Consider the following 25,112-nt stretch of genomic DNA (forward strand, 5'->3'; position numbering starts at 1 on the left):
GGGTCCTAGGGCAAAGTGGGGAGAGATATGTAGCCAATAGCAGCAATTTGCAGGAAGTCTTATTGACAGGTACATTTACAGAGAGAGTATCAGGTGGAGGAAAGCCATGCCTTGGAGAAGAAAGATCCACCGAGAGCTGACTGCCTAGCCACGATCTGCTCTCTGAAACATATTGTCAGGGTTCAAACTCTTATTAAAAGGATCAGCCTGTCCCTTTCTGAGATGATTTGTGCATCTGTGAAGCCTGTAACATCCTCACGTCCTTAACAAGGAAAAGAAAAAACTACTTAAATTAAATGGCTTTGGTACAAAGAGGATCTGGCAGTGGCCAGCTTTATATTATTAACATTTCCCAGGAGTGATGTTCCACAGTGGCAGGCTGATGTAATTACCAGAAGTGAAGTTGTAAGTCCTATTGAAAAGACCAAGAGATTTGCTAGCGACTTCAAAGAGGTAAAGATTTGTGTGGATTTGCACAGGGATAGAAAATGCAATGGGTTAGAAAATCAGGTCCTCCAGTGTCTTTAATCTTTTGTGGGCTTTATCCAGACATTTTGGTCTACAGGGGATTTAAATTAAGTTGCAAAAGAGACTTCCTAAACTTTCTATCCGAATGTTATATTATGTGGGTTTTATACTATTAGCTTAAAAAACTGACCTTTTCTAATCTTTTTGGATTAATGGCTTGTGGACAACTAATGCTGGCTTAGCATTGGCAAGGAATTTACTTTCATGATGTAGAGATGGACAATGATCTAATAGTGATTTGTCTTTATCCAGGAAATTCACATATATATCAAAAGATGAAAGAAAGATCTTGGGATGAACCAGTAAATGATCAAAAATGACAGGTCAGAATAAAGTACACTGGAAAAGGCATTTGAGAGAACTTGTAATACAAAATACATTACAGATATTCACTGTGAAAATATACAGTTGGGCATTTAGCCTCTTTTTGGTCCTATTTTTGTATTAAATGGTTCTAAAGTAATCGTCCAGGTTTGTTCTGAATTATTTACAACTGATCTTATGCCAGGTTTTGTGATTTTTTTAAAATGGAGGTCACTCTAGAATGTGAAAGAGCAGTCAATTAAGGTTAAAAAAAATCATACTTGTGATTTAACATAATCTGGTGTCCATATGGATATGGAGCAAAGGGATATCTACCCTCAGACCGTGCACTGTGATGAGATGTCCCAGAGGATCCAGTGGTCTGAGGATCCTCCCTGTTGTTTTACAGGTGAGGTAGAAATGTCACTTTTGTAAAATAGTATAAGACATATTTTCAAAAATGCCCAGCATTGTGAAAGATGTCTAAATTGTCTGGACCAAAAAAAAAAAAAAAATCATTTTCACTACAAAGATCACGTCAAAGACAAAATGCATATTTTAAAAGATTTCCAGGTCCCTTTCAGGCCTTGCCACTGTTCAGCTTTTCCCTCTGGCCTCTAGGTTCCAGCATATTTGAAAATCCACCATTACAAGAATTTTATGCAGGTCCAGGTGAAGCATGGAGCAAATTAAGGCATGCTTCAGTAGGCAGATGGCACACAGCCGTCCATTGAAACAAATGTTGTATAATGATTTCCAATGTGCTTTGGTTGCACTCTAAATATATTTGTTACACAGCAACGTATCATGGTTAAGACTGACTTGGTTTTTAACACCTCTGGGGAGGAGCCATCATGATGGGCTGGGGAATGACTATTTACCCTCAAGCAGCCGTGGAGTTGTCATGGACCCCAGTATCTTCAAAAGGGCAGGTAGAGAGGACTCAGTAGGAGCTGAATGAGGCATGGGTTTAAGACCAGCTGTGGGAGGTGGTGTCCATACCCTGCCCTCTGTCTTCAAGTCCTTTGCTGGCCCATCTCTGTGATCTGGGAGTGCTGTAGCCAAGACTGAAGTTAACAGGGACTATAGAATAATCTCGATGGACTGTGAATACAGCACAAAAGGGAATACTTGTTCTCTCTCTTCACACCTAAAAAAGAAAAGTGGTACTTGTGACTTTCTCCCAGCTCAGGCATTTTGTAAACAAAACTGTAAAATTTCTATTCTTTTTGAGTATCCTTACAGAGACATATACCAACTCTATGACTGCGTCTCTCTTCCTCATAGATATTATACCAGTGAAAGGTGTTGACACAGAAGAGGATTGTGGTTGGGCATACAGTACACACCATTCCCTAGGTTAATTTACTCATCGGCATTGGCCGGCTGAGAAAGAGCAGGAGCAGAGAAATACGGCAGATGGCACAGGAGTACTGGGAAGACCATCGCCACTCTGCTTTTTCCAACACAAAATTGCTTCTGCAGATGAAGACTGACTTATAGAAACACTCTTTTAATCAGCATAGGAGAGGGTCCTTATAGGCTGGAATCAGTCTTGTGAAAAAATACCTCCTGCTGTGCAGTGCACTTCCCCAGCTACTGTTCTGCATCCAAGGTACCAAGCACATGTGGAGGGGTAGTGAACCATGTCCCAAGAAGCGTCTTTGGACAGTGCTTCACTGCAAGTACCACCCATTGCTAGATGGTGTTTTGAAAGAAACAACAGTGTTTTGCCAATGCTGGCATGAAGAGACATTTAGCAGCTTTAATAATTAGCATGATGGAATCTAATCTGCAGCTGATTCACAGAAACATCATTACATGGTACTTGGCTTCTCCTTTGCCTCAGTCCATTTTATTGTACCTGTTGCTATGCAAAATAGTGTCAGCTGTTAATGAGGACATACTGGTTCCATTCAAGGTAAATGAAGAGGGGATTTTGATTGTGTCATATTTTCCCTCTGTTTTGTTTCAGTCCTCCAAGTATGGATTACTCTGTCCTTCTCTTAGTTCAGGACAGAGCAAGAATAGTTGTGTTTCACCACAGTGAGCCCCATGCTCTCCCACAGCTGTAGCAAAGCATGCCTTTGAGGAAAGTTAGCACAGCCTCTGAACTGTTTCTCTAACATTTATACTCTGTATAGCTATACTGTACCCATGATTCTTCTCTGTCATAAGCAACAGCATACAGATGACACAGTGGTCCATTTTACCTATATACCCTGTTTCCTCCACTGTAATGTCCAGACCTAAGTCTGGAGCTAAGTAACTATAAAAAGTAAAGTGAGGTGTCTCCTGACATGGGCTGTTTCCTGGTGTGCACTAGAAATGGTTTGTGATGAAGAAAACATCAACTTTCCCTGAGGCAAATGACTGCAGAAGATGCCAGACTGAGGTGATTTAGTCTTGTTCATTCAACCACTGCTTGAAATGAGAAATTTAGTCAGGAGAGTCCACAGTCACAGGAACCAAGTGTCTTTCTGAGGATTGCACTTGAGATTAACTTGTATTTGCTACATGCTGCACAGCTTTGCATAATGGTTATGCATACTGGACAAAGTCAGTGACCAACAACTTCACCAGTAACAAGCAGTAGATTTCCACACAATGATTTTACCCCAAGGTTAGAAAGCAAATTCTGTGACTGGAAAAAAAACCCCACAAACAATATGTGAGAAAATATGCTGGTTTGCTATTTTTTTCTCCAATTGAGAGATGAATTAAGGTTTACTTCAAATTAAAATCTAGACTTTGATTCTTCATTTAAGAAATAAAGATGTTCTCAAATGGATATACGCATAGAAAGCGATAAAATCTGTCTTAAAAGGCAAGTGAGTGAAATTGCCGAAGTAAATCTATTAAATAATTTGTAATACTAATGAACTCCGGATTTAATTGTAGGTACAGTGAAGTCAGCCACCTGCCAGCTTGTAAACTATCATTGTGTAAATCTAATATACAGAGGGTGTGAGTTAGCCGAGGTGCCCTGACCAGCTTCATGGAAGCACTGGGCTCAGTGAAGCAATCCTAGTAGGTGATGAAGATCCAACACTGCAGTCAAGCCCCTCCCAGATGTCAGCAGATTTTTTGCCTGGATTTATTTTGGTCTCACATAATTGGGAAAAAAAAAAAAAAAAAAGGAAAAGTGCTGAAAATAGATCAAGCACAGTTAGAGACCTGCTTTCTACTGGCTCAGTGATAGTTTTTCCTGGGTGTAAAGACATGGATTGTGGTGTTGGGTACACCTGAAGTCAAGGAAGGTACAGCTGTAGAAAGACTGTAGAGAGGAAGTCATTACAGAGGCCAGTGTCCTGAAAGGTGCTCCTGGGCTAAGCACATGGAAAGACTTAGTTTCCAGAATAGCCAAAAAGCTGGGAAGTAACAGACTAAACCCATCCTGGGCTACTACTGAGAGGCATCTGTGGTGGGGACACCTTCATGGGACACCTTTATGTTTTCACCTTCACGGTCTCACAGACATGGTGTATTCATCACCCACTGCAGAAAACTGAGCCATGACCACTAAATGCAAGATCCATGGGCAGGTCCTCTGCCCCATTCTCCAAGTGAGGGGGACACACAGGGGGTATATAATGCTGCCATGCAACCAAGTCATGCATCTGTGTGGTTTTTTGCTTTTGTTGGACCTGTTTTTTAAACCACCTCCAAGAGTGTGAATAAAACTATGAAGACCTGCCAGATAGTCAGCAGAGGTTTCAAAGAGGGATGTTCACCTGTAAGAACATCCACCTGCGAATGCACTGGACGACATACTGCCCTGCCATGATTCTCCAGCACTGGAAACAGAGACCTAGCATGTTGTTCAGATTAACTCTGGATTAGCTCCCTAGGATTATGCAATGCCAACAGAAGCGGTTTTGCAAGGGCTGAATTGTTCACTTGCCTGTTGCCCAGGCAGTCTGAGTCCTTCCAGACATGCTGCATCTCCACTACTCTCAGATCATAACTAGTCAGTAGGGTGCTAGAGAAGTGCTGAAAATAAATACTGGGAAAACATGGGAAACTGTTGAGGTCCTAGGTATAATACTGACATGGCAGCATCAGTCTTGTAGAGTATTTGTTCATGATGTCCAAGGTAAGCCCATCACTTGATTTGGGGCCAATAAAGACCCTGCAAGGAGAGGACTATTGCTTTCTTCTGTAGTGTGTGAGTTGCAACCTGCTTCCTAGGGCTATTTCATATTTTAAGTAACAATTTTCCTACTGCATCATTGTTTCTGGACATGGGCTTCCCATGGGTCTCTTCTTCTTCCCTTTACATACTATTTATTTGTACTGGCTCTCAGTCTTTATCATAGGTCTTAATTTGTCAGAGAATATTGGGAAACTATTTTGAAGCCTCTAACAGTCAGTGGCATGTGGAGGTGACACTCTAGGGCCCTGTCAAGATTAAACATTTACTGCTTGGCTTGTCTGTGATGACAGCGACCTGAATAGTCTTCTCTTCCTATGTAAACTGGCGAAGCTCTGCATTTCAGTAGCTGGGAAACCAGCCCTGTCGGCGGCACCACTCCTCGTTTGTAGTGAGGAGCAGCTTAGCTTGAGAGCACACAGCCTCACAGCAGCACTCGCTATCCTCCAGCACAAAAGTCTTTGATGAGCCCTGCTACAGGAGATCCAGATAATACCAGTGAGAGGACTATTGAGTGCATGCCTTGTCTTCACCGGACCTGGAAACAGCATCTAATGAAGGTGAACACTTCTTCTCTCTCACTGGGGAGATGAGCATTGCATAGGCAGCACAAATAAAAAGATACATATCTAGACACAGAATGGTGTCTGACAAGTTAGGAAATTCAAACCAGCTGTCACCCACCCCTCTTTCCCTAGCCCTGGTGCACAAGGCACTGGCTGAAAAGTGCAGAGAGACACCATGTAAGTCATAAGCACCACTACATTTGTTTTAATGACAACACTGCTTCTCTTCCTGTGCATTAGGATCTCCTCAGACTGTGGTGGGTATTTTCTGCTGTGCTAGGCTTTCATTGGACTCCCTACCCTAGCTCTCTGAAATTGTTAGTCTATAACATTTAATGGAGATGTCTCAGCCGTTTTTGTATTTTGTAATATTTGTACCAACAATGATTAACAGGGTGTATCTATCTTGTATTTGACAAGCTATCAACAACGGTGTTTAGGGGTAGTGATGTCTAAGGACAAGGAATAAGAGTTTTTCAGAGCAGAGCACTCATCTCAGCAAGTTTGTCTTTGATCTTTTTTCCAAAACCTCCAGGTATGGACTCTAACCTATTGTCTGCCATTCCGAGGAAATTAAATTCATCCCAACCATATCCAGGCTCCAAAGCACAGTGACACAGCAGCTTGGAGTGGGGATTTGTGCAAGGAATTATATTGGACAAATGACTGGCTATGTTCACCTCTCTTTTACACAGTGTTTACTATACAATGGATTTTAATTGCTCTTTCACTCATGAGTCAGCATAGCAGATGCAGTCTCATGTGTGCATGCTAACAAACTGACTTCTAGCATCCAACATGTACTCCACAGACTGCAAAACGTTATTGGGAACTACATGTGTGTAGAACCTAGAAAAGTGATCTATGATGTTTAAACCACCATAAGAGATTCCTTGATGAGCTTGTATCTGACACACTATCAGATATTACACCAATTTACCAAGCAGGAGTTTTAAGACAAATAAAAATGCTTTTCTCACACAAGCATAACCAAGCTCTAGAGCTCCTTGCCTCTCCAGAATTTGTGACAGCCAAAGGTATAAAGTAGTTCACAAAAAAATGAAGTCTTGGAAGATGCATTGTGCTATTTAACCATAAGCTGAAAAGATTGAAGGTAGGAGTATCCCACTGTGGAAGGCAGATAGCTGTGGACTTGCCTGGTTCTACACTCTTTCCCTGAACATTTGCTGCTGGCCACAGTGGGTGGAGACAAGTTTATGTTCTTATTTTATAGCCATCTTCCAGGTAAAATACAACACAGAATGGATTCTGATTCCTTGTTGTTGCTGATATCTCATTGCTTGCTTTGAGGGTGATCAGTGTGTGAAGCCAACAGAACTGCAGTGGTATAGAGGGATGCCCTCCAGTTGTGTTGCGGTTTAAGCTAAATATCAACTGGAGCAACCATGCTTTACCTGTATATACCAAGTTTCCCTTAGTAAGTTCAACAGAAAAAAAGTGCTTCACATTACTCTGTTAAGTAGACCATACTGCAGCAGATTAGCTACCATGTCCTGTTCAGAGTAAGTCACTGAGTGCAATGATAGGCAGTCAGCTCTGTACACACACATCATCTGTGTCATTTTGGAAGCAGCACAGAAAAAGCCAGAAAACCAGACAGTTATTATGATGGATGTATGCCAAAAGGCTCACACTCAAATTCAGGCTGTCCCAACTAATAAGGTTTTTTCCCCATTGGTCTGAGGGTACCTATGTGCCTTCCTGGACTCAATTCTCTAAGTGGAATGTGATCCGTGTGAGAGCAGGGAGGTGGAGGCGAGCAGGATGCTTTCTGCTCCTCCTCAAGGCTGTTGCATCACGGCCTTTGAGTCAACACATTTCAGACCTCCCACAGAGAGAAGAGCTGGCTCTTTACCTGTGCAAGTCCCAGCATAATAACTTTGGGTAGCTTTCCCCAAGGCGTTTTGCTGAGGTCATACATGACAGTCACAAATATTTCCCAGATTACCAAGTCTTGTGGAAGTCTGTTGCCTGTTGGACAAAGTTTGTTGTTGGGTTTTTTTTTTGGTTTGGTTTTTTTTTTGTTTGTTTGTTTGGGGTTTTTTTTAATTACTGTAAGGCAGAAGTTAGCTAAAAGGTGATCATACAAAGTGATGTCTGAGTCACTTGACCATGACTTCTTGCATTAAAAGCCAGAAACACAGAGGAATCCCACCTCTGCTTTTCCCTTTTTGTACCATGAGGCTCTTCTTGCAACACCAGCTAAGAAAGCAGTTTTCTGGGGACCTTCCTGAAATGGGAGTTCTCTGAAGGAGATGAAAGATATTTCTGTGTTGTGAGCCTTATGCAGCATCGGGAAAAATGAGGTGTTGAAGGAAGGGTCAAACTACCTGGAAACATAGTAGCAGCAGGGTTTTCTAACTGGTGTAATTTAGAACAGGATTGCGGATACTGGGGGGGGTGAAACAGAACTTGAAAGCTTTGAGTAGGTCACTGACTGTATGTATCAGCTATCTGCAAGGAAACTGTGACAACATTTCTTGGGAGGGACTGTTAGCTGATGAAGACTCAATTTCTGGCAAAGTAGGAAGAAAACCCCAACGGATATGCTGCTTTCTTGCAGAAGATCATATACAGCAGTTCTTTCAACCACGCAGGTGAGACTAACAAGGTACCTGAGCTCCGTATTGACAGCTAACAGATTTCTTAGAAACAGCACAACAGAGTAGAATGACAACAAAGCACTGAAAGTGCGCAAGGCTCTCTTATTTGCCATTCACATGGGATTACACTCCTGCCAACATTTGTTGGAACTTGTATCCTTGATCAGGAATGACATTTTGTCATTTCTGAAAATGAACAAAATTCCTCTGGTGAAGAATTTGAAGTTTAAGCAGAACCAAAAATGTTCAATGCCATTAATAGGGCCCTGGCTGAGCTTTTAGCATGCAACTTTTAGTTTTTAGCAACAATACAGGGGGAAAAAAAAAAAAAAAAGTAAATTAAGAAAGCAGCTAGGAGGCCCCAGAAGGGCATAAACTATGCAAATCTCTGTTCTCCCAGTTAGCACCTTTTTTTTTTTTTTTTTTTTTTTTTTTTTGTGTGTGTACTTATTTTCTACTAGGATAAACTCTGTTTGGATACAGGAAGATATAAGAATTCTTAGGTGGTGCAGGGCACATGTGACCTTGTACAGTGTGGGCCAGGTATGTGCTTAGCTGATGCTTAAATTATTCCAGGTTTTCTACAGAGCAGAAATAACTGGATAACTAAGCATCAATAGGCCCCTTTCTTTTGTTACTACATTTCTTGCTACAGGAAAGCATCCATTGATTTCACCATGACTTCTGCTAAAGACTGAATCCATACAGACAGTGAAGCAGGACCTTCAAGTGGGGAAACAACTGTATTAGTACTGGTGTTCCTAGTAAAAAGCTGTGGCCATGATACTGTCTGGTTGCAGAAGCTAAACAAGCCTGATGTTAGTTTATTTAAGTGTCCCCATGTGAATCCCCACTGCTATTGTGTACAAAGCAGGGAGACATGGTTGAATCCTTGGCAAACAGCAGACCCCTAAAACAGGGCAAATTTTCAATAACCTCATTGTTGCATTTGGACTGATGGACAGGAATGGCAAAATATGTTTCTGATGAAGAAGCCTTAATTTTCCTTGTAAAAATGAAGCTAATACTATGGATCCCAGGTTTATTTCTGTCTTCTGCACTTCATCTACTCTGTCTTACCTATTTTGTAAACCCCCTGGTCACTAGTAAATTCATGCTACAGCTGGGAAAGTGCCTGAATCCTGGTCCAGATGTAGTCTAAAGAATAACTGCAAGTAACATTCTGAGACACAGAACGTTTTCCTTCAGTAAACGGATGGCCAGGTCCAATGCATACAGTTTTACACACAGAATCACAGAATCGTTTAGGTTGGAAAAGACCTTGAAGATCATCTAGTCCAACCATTAACCTAACACTGACCATTCTCAACTACATCATATCCCTAAGTGCTATGTTAACTCAAAATATATGTATATACACACATATGTATGCACGTAAGTATGTATAAATACATGCAAATGTATTTATGCATGTGTTTCTGGTTAGTACATGCTCTGTACATCTTGACAGCCCTGGCTTCCACTTAAGGGCGGCATTTCAACAAAGTATAATTATCTCGTTATGGAGAATCAAGTCACAGTTGCATAGGAAGGGAAATAAAACCAAAAGCTCCTCCTCCTCACTTCCCCTAACAAGAAGATTTTCAGGTTTGAGGCTTCTGACAGAAGGAAGTTGTTATGAGTTGTCTTCCAGGCAGATCTCATATCTGTGTTTGGCTGTCCTGACGGTAAGCAGGCTTGCAGCTCAACTGATTGGCACAGCCAAGTAATTTCATCAGCCTCACTTCAGCCAGCAAGAGGCAAGGAAACAGCTGGGCCTTCAACCAGCCCTGGTGTTTCAGTCCAAACTCATCTGGGACATGCCCATGAAACACATCCCAGAGAAACAGTGAAGAGAAACAGGTCTGAGTCTCCCCTGCTATGGTCCTTACTATTTTGTGGTATCATACATTTGTGCCAACTGTGTAGAAGCCCAAGGCTGGGTATGAAAAGCTTTATTTTTCACCCTGCTTGAGCAGGCTTATGTCAGCATGCAGTGTGTGAGACTAGAATGTCACAGGGGTCACAAGTCCAGCACACACACCTTTTTAAGGATTTTATCAGTGTAAAAACACACTGCTAGAAATTAAGCCATTTTAACTGACATCTTGAGTTGTTTCTCTCAGCAACTATATGGTTTCTATTTTGCCTCAGTGATTCTCTGCACTCAGTTTGACTTCTTTTATTAATTTCAGGTGCATGAAAATAGTGTTTTTCATTCTGGAATAAGAGCTTCCTTCCTATTTTTAGAGGTTTTCTTTTTCCTTGGTCAGTGTATGCCTTTCAGAAACGCAGTAAGTGGCATGAGGGAATAACCCTGCCTGTGAACTTAGAGCTCTTCTTCAGCTATAGACTTGCACTATAATAAACTGATTTTGTTTTATATTTTCTTCAGTTTAATATGTAGACTGACTCTCAAGCTCTCTAGATTCACTGACTCACCTAAGAAGTCCATAGACAAGCTCATAGATTTTTATTGCTGGTGAAGAGATGTGGTGTCTTCCAAAAAACTGCTGATCCACATAAAATAATTTCTATATCTGAAAGAGTCCTCTTTTGGCAAGAAAGAGTACAATAGAAACCCAGCAGTGGCATTAGAAATACTTTCCTTTCATGATACTGTGTCAGGTCCAAACTGAACTGAGAAAGAATTAAACTGTTAACCCAGTAGCTCTTCATTGGAGAGAATTGATGATGTCAGGCAAGGACAATATCTCACACTTGATTTCCTACAGATTATAGAGGCATCTCTTAACATTGAGTCACTTCTTGTCCAAAAATTATGGCTAGTCCAAAGTAACTCCCTGCCGTAGCAGACAATCTGCCACAAGGACTGCCAAAGATGGCCAGATTTTGGACAACACCCAGGAGGGCCAGCAATCAGCTGTGAGTCACTGTATTTTCCAACTGGTGTCTGAAGCAACGGCAGCTTTTACTTCCCCTCTTCTGCTCAGTTTTGGATTTGGTGAGAGTCAGGAGCTGCTGCACATAGGGAGACAGTGCACTTTTGCTGATAAATCTCTAACTGTACTGTTTGGTGACTTTTTTCCTCCAGATAAGACAACAACTCTGGCTGCACATGCAGTGTCTCTTGGGATACCTGACTTCCAGCCTGGAAGGAAATCTACAGCCCTGCATATCACTTTGCAGAAGCTGATGATTTGTGCTCTTATCTGTTATCTCTCTTCATCATTTCCAGACGTAGTCATACACAGGCAATGTGATTTATATAGTTCCGTGGAAGGCGTTATATAAATTAAATGCCCCGTTATCCCTGTTTCTTTCTCATGTGTCATTCTGGTCATTCTTCAAAAAGAAGAAATATTCTAATATATCTCCAATGATAAGCAAAGGCTCCTTGGTCTCTTTGTCTCTCATATACACACACTCATCTGTCTGTTGTGCATTCACAAACTCATTTCCTCTTCGCTCTCTCTTGCATGTTCTTGCACCCTCCTGGAAGTCCTGCTTTCTTACATGTACATTGGTAGACAAAACACAATCAGGACAAAAGACTTGCACATCCTAATTAGCCTGACTGATTTTTACTTGGTCTGGAGAGCCTTAAAAGCTGAAAAGGCATTGAATATCAACAGTGTGGCACTTTATCCAACAGGGGAATATTTGTTTTCATAGGTGAGCTACCCAGTACCAGCAGTCCTGACCTGCCTGGCCACAGGGTGAATTGAGCTGGAAGAAAACACTCTACTTTCCCAAGGACAGGCACGGGTTATCTTTTCTTTAACCTTCCAGTTTGTTTCCCCTACTTGTTTGTTTGGGTTGTTTTACCCTCTACCCATTTGAGGTGTGTTTCTGGTTCAATGCTCCTGTAAAGGCCAAAGGAATTAGCGCTGTTGAAAGAAATCCAGTACTGAATTGCCCTTGTGTTGTTCAAACTTTGTTATGGCTTCAGTTCATTAAAACCAAGAGATGGACAGCTGGAAGAGAGAGAGACCAGCTAGAGGTGGGCACTTGGGGCTGGACTGTGGTAAGTCTTCTTTAGGGACCAGACCTGTTTTCTTTTGTAAAGAACATGATGAAAAAGTCACAGCTGTGAAATGGCAGGCTGAGTAGGAAATGACATATTCCAGGCAAGCTGGAGAAAGAGTGATAGATGCTCCATGCCCTCATTTTACTAAGTGTATCATCTCTGGTTCCTATCAGTGCTGCAACTCAATCTGCAGGTGGGTATGTTGCATCCCTGCCTCACTTCTCCAGTTTTCTGAGCTCTGTTGATTTATTTCTCTACACACTTCCCAGCCCTCTGATGTCCCTGAAGAGTGACCTCAGCAGTTCCCATTGCTGGTGTGGTTGGCTGCCTGCAGGTCCTGCTAGCTGTGAGCATCCCTGAGGGCCTGTGGGCAAGAGTGTTTCTCAAGGTGGAATCCAGTCATGTGTTGCATCCTCTATCCCAAACAGATGGACAAGCACAGGATGAAGACTGCAGTAGGGGAGAGATGGTACCCTCCCAAAGACTGCAAGAGAAAGACACAGCCAGCTGAAAAAAAATGAGGAGGCAAAACCTAACCCTTAGTTTGTTTCATTTTCTCAGAAAACGGAGATCTTCAGAAAGATGAATTTTGCATAGCTATTCCAAATCAAACTTCCCAGGTCTCTCTGGTTACTTAAGCAAAATTATCAAGATGACCTAAAATAGGAGTAGAGTCCTTGAGGCACAGTAGCAACAGAGTGACTTTTTCCTATCAGTTCTCTAAAAGCTTGTTGTTGTTACGACAGTAATTGCAGCAAGGGAGATGATCATTGTAACAGACTGGCCTATTTTTAACAACAAACCAGGACTGAAACTTTTCTCTCTTCTTCGTTCCCAACTGTTATTCTTTCCTTTCACTGTTCCCACATTTAATAATTTCATTACTGAAAAGGCAGGAAAATAGTAGCAAAAGAATATAGAGGAAACAAATGACATAGGGGAAGTTCCTGAAAGAAGAAGGCCTGTTTCTTCCATGTAATCAAAAATTCCAAAAATATTGTGAAAACCAAACCTTGGGGCATCTTTTTTATTTCCCCCAAATTCAGTACCTAATGAAAAGTATTTTGTTTGAAAATCATGCATCACTTCTGTTAAATAAACCACTGGAAAAAAAGTTCTGTATTTTCTAAATATGTGAGTATCTGCTAAAAACATATATTACGAATAACTCAGTGTGACTGAGTACTCCTCTATTTGGAGGGAAACATACATCAAAATTCTTTTGAAGTTATTTCTGTTGGGTGTGTCAGAGTTTACTAAGATTTTTCCAAGGCTCTTTGTTAAAGAATAGCAGAAACCATATAAAATGTAATTTAAAAATAACTACTTACTAGGAAGAAGAGATAGTGCATTCATATACCAGAAAATGGTAAAATTTTAGCAACTCTGAATATCAAGTTCTTGAGTTGTAACTCATTTGCCCTGGAAACTTACTTAGCAAGTCAGAAAAAGCCACATTCAGAATACTGCAAAGCTGTAGAAGAAGTAAGTGCTGACACATTAAATAAAATGCCTCTATTTTTATGTCAAGTTCTGATAACATTTTTTCATTTTCAAATATAAAGATAAAAAGTATTCAGATCTTTCCAGACTTGGCCAAGGCACCTGATTCTCAATGGAAAATATTTTTATGTCTTATGTCAGCACTACTTTGTTCCAAATTAAGAACTGTAGCATTGAAATCTTTCTTTTATGATAGCATCCATTTCTCGCCAGTTCTCTTTTTCCCATAATAGAATCATGTGTTGGAGATGAATGCAGAAGCATTTCAATTCATTCAGCTTTGTACATCAGTTTTCATCTATGTCTGAATGCAAAATTACATAATGAAATATATCTGTTGTGACACAACCCAGTGAAACCCTAGAGAAGAATGAGAACTTGAAACCAAATTTCCCAAAAAGTTCATCTGAATCAGACTTTTTAACTGAAACACTACCAGAAGAGTGGTTATATATATCTAAAGTGTCACCGTAAGCATTTGAGGGTGAAGGCTGAAGACTCAAGTCTCCCTTTCAATTTAACTGACTATTCCTTTCACTAGTTAGTATCTGGAACCTAATGGCAAACTGTTGTGAATGTGTTAGCAAAATTAAGTTCTTGATAGATAAATTAATAAGCTGGGAAACAAAGAAGTATCAGTATTGAAGAAATGCTGGCATTACTCAGACAAGTATGGAAGGATTGATATGAGCAGCTGGAAAAGAGTACCATAAATTGTTAGCAATTGTGCACTTCATGGGGAGCTATAAACAGTGGGGCTAGGTCTGTCTAGATCTCTTCATGACTTTGCACCCCAGTTCAATGAATTCTTGAAGCCCTTATGAAAAGTAATCTCTGGTACGTTTTGCACAGGCACAGGCTGAAGGCATTACTCTGAACCTCAAAAGAAACCTGCTTCCTGCAAGACTTCCAGACCAATGTATTTTCTGTGTAATGTGATGCTTTAGTCCCATTATTTACAGCCAGCATATATCCCTTGTACCTTGGACTTCTCATAACTCCTCTGGTATCTCAGTGCATAACTCTCATGCCCTCCGTGTCTACCTTTCTCTTCTGCTCTTTCCCATAGTCATAAACATTTGGAAATCGGGTTGGTTAGACATGAATACTGACCATGGTTTTTATTCCTCTAACCACCTTCTGTTGCTTTTAGTGTTAGTGCCACCACTAACCTGGGAGGTGCTAGAAGATGATACCTGACCAGAAAACTCGCTTCTCGCAGATGCCACCCTTATGGTTATTCTTCATTCAAGTCTATGGGCATTGCCTCATCTTTTTCAAAAACAGTCACCAATAATTAATAACTCAGTTCCCTGTACCTCTGCAGAGCTCTTTGTGTCATTGCAATGCTACAAAACACAAGTCTCTGTGAACTTGAGGGCAGCATCTCTACCAGGTAAACTGCTCATTAAATAAATAGGAGATAAGCTAAGCTTGCTCCATCTGTATAGTGGTCTCTATATTAGGAGACAAGTCAACAAAATTTTATGTGTACTTGTTCATAAGAGTGAAAGACTATTGTCCTCTCCCTTGTTTTCATCTGCAGTAAAAGGTCAATATCAATTTAGAAGTTATCTGTATTTTGATCATCGCATTCAGGGAAGAGAAAACCAACATTTCTGCTTATCCAAAGTAACAGTAGACACACATCTCACATGTGATTGGCTGCGAATATTAGAGACCCGAGAAGAACACTTTTTTGCCATTACAATAGCTTTTTGCAGCAGCTGGCAGTACCCTCTGCTGTCAAACATTAATGAGAAATAGATTAAAATCAAGGTGGCCCATCTCACAACTTTGTTCTCTAGCTTCAGCACAGAAAGTCGCTTCATCAGGTTTCACTTGAGTACCCACCTGGCTCAAAGCTAGCATAACTGTTCCCTGAGGTCACCTAGATATTTCAGGGCAAAGTGTAGTGGGCTTGGACCTGCTCAGTCCTCATGTTTGCTACCACTCTGGAAATTTCAGCTGACCCATCCCGAGTTTGACTTTCTCACCAGCCAAACTCACATTGAGAAACAGGGCTTAAACTAGTTCTGTCAAGGACTGCCAGCGCTGTCTAAATGATCTGACTTCCTGATTGTAGTCACACATGGCATGCATTCACAAGTTTTCTTCAAACTGGGACTGAGTACTGTGAGAACTGATCTTCACTGAGATCCTGGCATGTACCCTGATGCTATTGAGAGCAACAGTTTCAGTGCTGTTTCTACATCCTTTCTAATGAAATTACCAGTTCACAATAATTCTATTTTGAACAGCATCCTTTAATTATTTTACCCTTCCCCTTTTTTCAGGGCAGAACATTTCCCAGTGAAAGATTATCCTGGAAGTATACAGTATAAATAACATCTCCTGGTATGACAGGCTCTCCAAATAGCTAAGTCAGAAAAGAGCACAAAGAAATTTTCTTCTTTGTTTCTTTTCAGTATGATAATCAGAACTAGTCCTCTCTTCCTCTTGAGTCAGCCCAACAACGTGAGGTAGGCCAGGCTGCAGGAGCTAGCCTCATTCACATTTCATGGGAATCAAATTCTCTTCAGCCTAACTTCTCTCTTGCTTCTTTCTTCCCTCTGTCTTGTCTCTTCAGGATGTCCAAGAGTTAATTCATGGTAATTAAGCCTATCCTAGAAACCCAGTTTAAGAAGATGAATTTCCCCTGCCAAGAGCTTCATTTATGCTATTTTCTTCACCACACCTTCAGTTTATTGCGTAGCTGTTACATCATGAAGATAAGGAGGATGCACCCTCATGTCTGTGACTGCCATACCTCAATAGGCTCCTTCACAAGGGCAAGGGAGAAAGCCAGATGCCTCCAGAGGAAAACTCCTCTCCATTCAGGTGCATCAGTGAGCTATGTAAATTGGGTAAGATTAAACTAGGCAGTTCTTACCCACTTTCTCTCCACAGTGCCAGTAGATCCTTCCTGCGCATTTACCCCCACTGTCCTATTTCTGGCCTTTTCATATCAACCTGTCCTCCTGGCCCATATTCACCTCTTTCAACTTCTACACATGGCATAATGTCCTGGCAGCAATCTCATCTCCTTCGAGAAGATCCCCTAGACCCTTTGCACTTAACCATTTCTCCTAAAAGTAGGCCAGCTGTACCTTTTATTTGTTCCACTCTCATTGCTTGCTTAGTGGATGCTAACTAATCTGAAAAAGTGTCTGCTTCTAAACTGTTTAGACAGCTGGGAAGCATACTGGTACTTCAGGGTGAGTAGCATCATGAGAATAAATTGGTCAGTATTGAATTGCCACTAAGACACTAAATTAGTAGTATGCTGAGAACTCTGAGCCGATCACCCTGCTCTGCTCATGTCGGTGCATTCTTGTTGCTCTTCCTGTTTTGGAAGGCAATTTCTCGTTGGGAGTTTCATGCGACTCTTTAGGGTCAGAAAGTAACTTGCAACAAGAGGTTGTACAGACAAAGTCTCTTCAGTCTCATTTCGCTCTTGCATTGTTCCTACCTGTCTTGTTGCCTCTTCAAGATGTCGCTCTTTAGAGTGCACCATGATTAAGGCTGTCCTCCAGACCTAGTTTTGGAAGCTGTGTTTTTGTGGTAGATTCCTCTTTTCCCTTGGGTCTGTCAACTTACACAAGTTTCCTGTCAGTTTATACAGAAGCTGGTGCTGCAAAGTTATCTCCAAACTCCTTTTCACTTTACAAAAAGTTTCAGTTCTCCCTCCAGTGGAAGACTGCACATTGCATCTAACTCCATTCAACATTAACTAAGGAACTTTTACATGTTTATTTCCCAGCCCTAAGGCCTTCCTGTGGCCTGAAGAAAAAGATCCCTGTGGATCAAGTGTGCACTACCCATGCTGAAGGTCTGGAGAACTTCCAAGGTTGATAAGACAGTGAAGAACTAGGTTGAGCAAGAGCAGGATCTCACTGTATAAGCCATGTGCATGTGCCATTTCCTTCACTCAGTAACAGTTACTAACAGCTCAGTTATTTCTTTCTGTAATGAATGCTGTGATTCAGTCCAAGTGTTCCGCAGTCTGGAGGACACTAGAGGGGATTTCACTCTTAGGGAGCACCTCTTCTGCCTGTGGTGAGGACAAGCCTTGTTGGCCAGGCTCCGAACAGCTTTGGAGTAACCACTTTGAACTGCATTACAAAACCTCCCATTTGTGTACCAGCTTTAGAGGAGACTGGGAAGTGAAGCATCATTCAGCACCTCCTGTTGTTCCAGCCTCATGCATGAACTTGGGTTGTGGTTCATTTTTCTAATGAGCTCTCTCTCATCAGAATAATCAGGCACAGAAAAAGTGATTGTACTGAAAGACAGGATTGCGTGTAAATAAGGTTTCCAGATACGAGGTACACTCATGGCTTCTAGGCTGTTTTCAAAAATTGGTGAGTGGTAGTGATGCTGGGTCCAAGCCTGCAAACTGTGTTCCCAGGAGTAAGCCAGGCCCTGTTGGACTGCTCCTGTTTTGTTATCATAGCTGGAAAACGAGCAAACACCAGCAAAAACTGGCCAAGGACTTTTCTTCAAATCCAAGCGCATTTATTGCACTCTTCTTCTAAGTGGTCCTTTGCTTCTAATGGCCCAAGGAAAATGGTGTCCCAGGTGACCCCGGTGGTGCTGCTGACGCTCCTGGGAGCTGGGCTGCTGGAAGTCAAGTCCTCATAATCCTGGGTACTGAGCAGTGAGTGTCACCTTTTCTGTCTCCTGTTTAAAAGCGACAGGCATTGCTGTGAAGGGGCCCACCAGAATTCGGTTAGATTTTCCTTCCAGTTGAAATGAAACATGGCCCCTCTATCTGCATGGCCACTGCTGCTGGCGGCCATTGTCCCTCTCACACCTGCAGGCCTCAGGGGAGCATCTTGCTCAGGGAAGGCCTTTTGAATGGGAGGACCATTTCTGCTCTCGTGCTGCCTCTTGCTAGAGGTCCATCAAGCTCCAATCACTGATGCTATGCTGACTTGTGAGAGCTGAGGACACAGCTTCCCTAGATCTCCTTTTAATTTAAGTAGCTTTCTATACTTAGGTATCATTTTTCCACAAAAAAAAAAAAAAAAAAAAGAAAGATAAAAAGGAAGCCATAAAATGACTGTGTAAGAGAAACATGACCTCTGGAGTATCTTGACTGCTCTGTAAAGGGGTCTGTTATAAAAGAGCTAGCAACTTGCTCAAACAGCTCAAGAACAAGGTTTCATTGGGTTCTCCATCATGTGGTGGTCACAATATGCTCTTGCAATACAGATCTAGGACCAAATTCTGCACATGAGATTGCACCCATAGGGACTATATTAGTATAAATATTGGCTTGTTCCGTCAGATTGGAGAAGCCAGGCTCACATTCAACAAAACCAGAAAGTACCATCAGTGTTGGGTAGGGTGGACTCTGGCCACTTAAAGCCATCTCCAGATGAGGCCATAGAAGAATTTTGTATCCCAGCTCTCGGCGCTCTGCTGAGCTGTAACCAGATGGCCATAGGTGAAGATGTGTGCCAGCAGACTGTCAGGAGCTCTGCCTCTGGGAGAGCTAGAGTGTCCCTGGGAACAGGCTGGCTGGACTCCCTGTAGAGTCTGGACACTGGGAGCCATAAATGGGATTTCCGTTCCACTGGCACCCTGAAGCTGCTGCCACTCCCCATGATGCTGCTCATCATCCAAAATTTTCTCTTTTTGCCCTTTTTGCCCTCGTTTTCAACAATTTTCTCTTCCTGGAGAGACTATGCTAAGTGGCTGAGAGTAAGATCTGGAGACTGGCTTCCTACTCAGTGTTCATCTGGACTGTCCTGCTTTTCAGATGCTCTCGCTCCCTCTCTCTTTACCAAGCCTCACTCCTAGAGCAATGCCTGACTTTTTCTGGGCAGGGTGCTGAGAAGAGATGGAAATGAGCATTTGCAGACACTTTGAACTGTTGTCCTGAATAAATGGGAGAAAAGTAAAGGATCCCCAGACTGCAGGGATTATTGATTTTATAACTGTTTCAACAGCTCCATCAGTGGTGGCATGTAAAAGGAGCTCATCATTTATAAATTGACTCTTCCAGGGATCAAAGGCCTGTCAGGGCAACAATTAGTTCTGGTAATTTATCAGCTGTTTGAGTTTGTCAGGTGGAGATAGAAGGGCAGTTCTGCATCAGCTCCCCTGCAAAGTTGTTACTGTAGCCAGAGCCAGGTAGGATGTGCAGGTCAGCCATTTGCTAAATATTTCATGTCCTTCAATGTTTTGTCAGTCTTTCTGATACCTGATCCAATTTGGTTAGGTTGTCAGGTGAAAAGAAGGCATCTCTTAGCACACTAATGTCACCCAAGCCAGAGGATCTTTGTCTCCTTAACAATGCCCCTGTCAAAACCCTGCCGAGCAGCTAAACAAACTGGAATGCAGCAAAAAGATGGAAAAAAAACCCCAACCAAAACGTGTGGTCTGTTTTTAATTAGCCTGTAAACCATTCAGAGCTCTCCAACTCTGCTGTTCAGAGAGGGAAAACTGATGTCAAATATACTCTCTCCTTGTAGACCTCATAGTAAAAAAATCTGTGTAAACAACATGAGCTTATTTGAAGGGATTAGAAGCCTGGGCAAAGGCAATAGTTCTGCATAGCAGTGCCTGGGCAGGGTGGTATGAACAGCAGCACCCTTTGCTTTCATCCTTTGCAAGGGCACCTATAGAATTTGGCTGCCTTGACCAGAGCTCTACCACATTAAATGGGGATAAAAAAGACAGATATCAAGACAGAGAGCCCCTTGAGTCTAGAGTTTTCAGACAATGGAAAGTCGATTCAAAATATGTTGTACAACATCAGAAAGACCTTCGTTACATTACATTACATTACATTACATTACATTACATTACATTACATTACATTATATCACATTACATGACATGACATGTGCACACACTTCCACGTTTACAAGTACACATGCAGAGTTAGTAAATGCTTCAAATTTTCCCTGATGTACCCTGCTGCACACACACTTTGCAGTACCTGATAATGTTGTTATACAATCACATCCTTTTCTTATCAGAATGGCATCTTCCTTATTTGCTATGTGGCTGGACTCAATTCTGCCCTTTCCTATGTTGACAACTTCGTTTTGCAACTTTTTTTCAAACCTACTTTCCATGTATAAGACACGGGCTTTATTAATTTGTAACATGGACCACCAAAAATTTTCCAGTGAAAGTGCAAACTGTTCCAGGAACTTTACATATGCAGGTTGTTGTAAAGCACATATGAACTTGCATCCCTTAACCACGTTTCATGACTCTTCAGATGTTCACTGATCACAGGCTAAAAAACAGCTATGAGCACAGCTTCATACAGAAGCAGCTCACAAAATCTCTGTTTGGTCACAGAAAGAGCACATACATGCTTGAGAGAATTAAAATAAGGAGGTGGGGAAGGAAAAGCTGTACTTTGTTTAGAAAGTTGACCCCTGTGCATGTATAGACTTTTATAGAAATGTTTGTGAAGAAAAATAATTACTCAGCAAAAAGTGGTTAGTTCAAAGAATAAATTTTTACTGTATAGTAATAGCCAGCCAACTTTCTGACTTGCTTAAAGAGTCAGCACCGGAACAAGCAATCCACAATCCATTGCCAGTTCAGGGCTAAGGACAGCACTCACAAGCACTTCACCTTTCAGCCAGGTGAAAGACGTCCTTGTGCTTTTAATGAAGCAGACTCAGGGTGAAGTAAAATTAAATTAACAGCCTTAGTGCACATTATTTGGAAGCCACTGGAAAGCACATCGCTGCAAAGCATTCAGCTGGATGTATACAGAGAATGATGTAATGGTTAGCAGAGGCCCAAGGAGGAAAAACTGCAGGCCAAGTCTGTAAGATTTTAGAAAGATAGGGGAGTAAAATTTCTGCAAAAATTATTAAAAGATTCTTCTTATCTACACATGGAAGAAACGTGGACCTCTGTAGAGGTGTATGTGGATTTCACAGCTGTATGCTATTGATGCATGACTGATACACTGAAAAACCTCTGGGCTGGTGAAATCAGTGGTGTTCCTCCAAACTCACCAGAATGATGCCAGCTTAGTCCATAGGAGAACTGGGATGAGTGGACATCTCACCCAACTGAGATGCTTTCTGAGAAAAATCTGCTATAAAAGACTGATAAAATCTGCAGCGTCATTCTGAGATGATACATGTAGAAAGAGCCTCCGCCACTGCAGGCAGCATGGCATTACCCAGGGTGAACCAGCAGCCACCTGGAAAGTGTGGTTTACATTTCCAGGGGACTGAATAGGGCTGCTGCTCTGATTTGTGACTTGCAGTCACCCTCTCTCCCATCCTCCAAGGAGCATGCTGCCAGCAACATCGTGCAGCGTAGGCTCTACACAGCCCAGCAATGATCACTCCTTTCAGCAGCATGGGTTCTTTGATCCCTGTTGGCCTTGCCATATAATGAAGTCAGCTGCCTGATGGATGTGCTAGGCAGCCCATGTGTGAGGAAAGAGATGTCCCCCTTGAGGCCAGATAAGATGTACAGTCATGTGAGAAGAACGGAGAGGGCATTCTCAAGGCACCTCTCCTGCAGATAATATCATGCTTCTTGTCTTGTGCTCACTTATGCTACTTGAGGGATGCTCATCAAAGCGGGTGAACAAGTTCAGGGTATGAGAAAGTACAGGAGAGGTTCTTACTTCCTTGAGGAGGCAGTTTGGTCCTGCAAAGCATCCAGCATCCAGGAACCTTCAAAGCTCCCAGGCAGTCTGTGTACATTTACATGATCCCATTTTCATGAGCAGCTGACCCCCACAGAGTTTAACTCTTTGCAGGGCTCAGACTTGTTGGTTAAATCACTTGTAAGAAGTCTTATCTCGTTGGAAATCCTTAAACAGGCAAATACACAACTTAAAGGCCTGCAGATTTCTTATAAGAATACACCATTTGGCCAATTTTTCTGTCCACTTCAGTCTGCTGTCTAGTTTGTGAATATCACTGCTTTATACTTCTGTTAGAAATAAGGAAGAGGAAAATAAGAAGCAAAAGAAAAACAGACCTCTGGAAACAATAGGACTGAAATGAAGACAAGAAAGATGACAAGAGGAGAAGCTCTGGTCCATCAAAACATTCAGTGCATGTGGCTAACTTTGTACAAGAAGTCCTTAGGGCATTGGACAATTTTTTGTAATGGACACTTCACCAAGTGCTTGGCTTAATTGTGTCTGTGAAAAGAGATGGAGAAAGCAGAAGAAAATGTAAATCCAATGTATATGACCAAAATACAGTGCTGCTTTCTTCTTGCCAGACTAGAAGCTGGCTTTGTTTCTAGTGACTGGCACATAGCATACATTTTTCCTTTCACTAGAAAAAAAGTTAGGTTTAAGGTTGGAATTTTTTTTTTTAATTTCCTTGGGGGGAAAACCACAACAACAACAGTGTGGGCTTGAATTACAGTTGGTGAACTCAAATCATTCCTGCAGCCCCTAAAATAGTTGGAAAGGTCAATGAAACCGCAAACTCCATGGGGCTCATCCATTTCTTAACACAGCTTTCTTGAGCCAGTCAAACTGCCCCATTGCTTACCAAAGTGATATTTATCTAATTTGTTACTAGCAAATGCTTGCGGGGAGAAAAAAAAAAAAAAAAAGCCCCAAACCCAGACCAAGAGCAGCAAAAACCTCTGGAGCCCTTTGCCAGCATCAGCAAACTAGTGTCCATTTGCTCCCATCATGGCAATATCAGAAAGAACAAAGCCTTTCTGGGTCAAACTCTGCTCTCATTTTCACTGGCATAAACCATGCCTCTAAAGCTGAGGGAATTGTTGGCTGACCAACTGACCCGGTGGACTTCATGCAGAATTCAGGTCTCCTTGACCTGATCAGAGCAGAGGAAATTGTCCCAGGCACACCGCTAAGACATACCAACCGATTGTTTAACCATATTGAGAAATAGCAAAATAGGCTTCCCTATCATTTTTCACCTAGCTCAGATTTGATCAGAGATATAAAATAAAGGAAGACATGAACACCCATTCTGGCTAAATTTCCAAAATGTCATTCACACAATGTTTACCTCCGGAAAAACGATCCTGCCGCTATCTTTGTACTTTATCTGTGGCTCTCTGTCTCTTTGCATACTTACACTCACCATCGCAGCTTCCAACCATTCTCCTCTAATTAATCAAAAACTCTATCCCTTTGTTTCCTAGGTCACGAAAGAAGAACAGTAAATTATATAAAGATATCTGCTGAGCATGGAAACTGGATTTCTACCCAAGGAACCTAATAATAGCACCATGATTCAGGCAAAGTCAAAACTGATATGGTTTTATACACACAGAGGCAAAGTTGAGTGTGAAGAAAGTAAACATCAGATAGCATACAAACAGCAGATTATCCAGCTCAGTCTGTGTTTGTAAATATAGAAGTGTGTTGTGGTAGCTAAATTTATCCTAATGTAAGGAAACATGAACAAAGAGGCTGGTATTTGGTAACTTCTATAGGCAACATTAGGACATCCTGCGTCAATTATTTTGGGGCAGTTCATGATAACATGATACAGATTAGAGTTGCCATTTCTGGAAATATTAGGTCAGAATTATGTAGATAAGATGGAAAGAATTTCAGTAGCATTGTAGTATTTTCCTGACCTGAAGCCTGACTCACATGTTGAAGCTTTGTTTTATTGTATATGTTGTTTTGATATATAGTCAAAACAGCCTTTATCCAGAGAAAGTAAAAATAAACCAGCTGAGAAGAAAGAATTACACACAGCACTGAATAAAAATAAGTACAGCAAGCTTAATTTTGGAGAGAAATAGTTGTCTTTTCCTGTGAAACTTTTCGCAATTTCAGAAATGGCCATGCTGCACCCAGAAAAATCAGAGGAGGGAGATACAGGCGAGGGAATGGGGCCTTTCCTTGCTCTTGATCCAAGCTGGAATTTCAGCCATACATCAGGTGTATTTATGGACCAATAGAGTATGTCCAGGCTGGAAAGTCATGGCCGCCTTCTCTATATGCTTTCCTTTGACCTTCTCAGATTTCATCCTGGATTAGAAGAATCTCTCACTTAAAATGTGATAGAACATGTCCATGAAAAGTATACTTTTTAATAGAAGAAGTGAGATTAGTTCTAGGTGGAAGAATGAGAGCCCTGACTCTGCAGCCTTGCCTCTGCAGTCAGCACAATGTTTCCATTGGCATCAGGTAGAATATTTTTTTGCTCAGGTCGTTTATTATAAGTAAGAATGTACTTTTACACTGCTCTGTGTTCAGTGCCATAAATCCCAGCACATACCATGCCTCTCTATTTTCACTAGGGGTTCTGGCCTGAGTTACTGAACCTCTTTCTGCCATGGAGCTTGCTTTGAGAAGGAGCAAACCTCTGGGACAGACCCTGGTACTTGTATGTGAGCCAGTCCTAAGATAAAATGCTTCATGTTCCCTTTTGCTTATTCAGTGAGACAAACAGACTGTTAAATTCTGGTTTTCGGTCCAGCTCATTAATGCAAACCAG

General features: G+C 41.6%; 1 long non-coding RNA gene across 1 annotated transcript in view; it reads left to right on the forward strand.

The window, feature by feature from the left end:
- The window catches only part of LOC113477390, a 39,521-nt gene extending 28,089 nt beyond the window's left edge, over nucleotides 1-11,432 (forward strand). Inside the window, exons 3-4 of the long non-coding RNA XR_003397887.1 lie at nucleotides 5,331-5,544; nucleotides 11,230-11,432. This is a non-coding gene — a long non-coding RNA (uncharacterized LOC113477390). The remainder of the gene's footprint in view (nucleotides 1-5,330; nucleotides 5,545-11,229) is intronic.
- Nucleotides 11,433-25,112: the final 13,680 nt, after the last annotated feature.

This window comes from Athene cunicularia (genome assembly GCF_003259725.1).
Source record: "Athene cunicularia isolate RWA chromosome 2 unlocalized genomic scaffold, athCun1 chr2_part1, whole genome shotgun sequence".
Taxonomy (NCBI): Eukaryota; Metazoa; Chordata; class Aves; order Strigiformes; family Strigidae; genus Athene; species Athene cunicularia.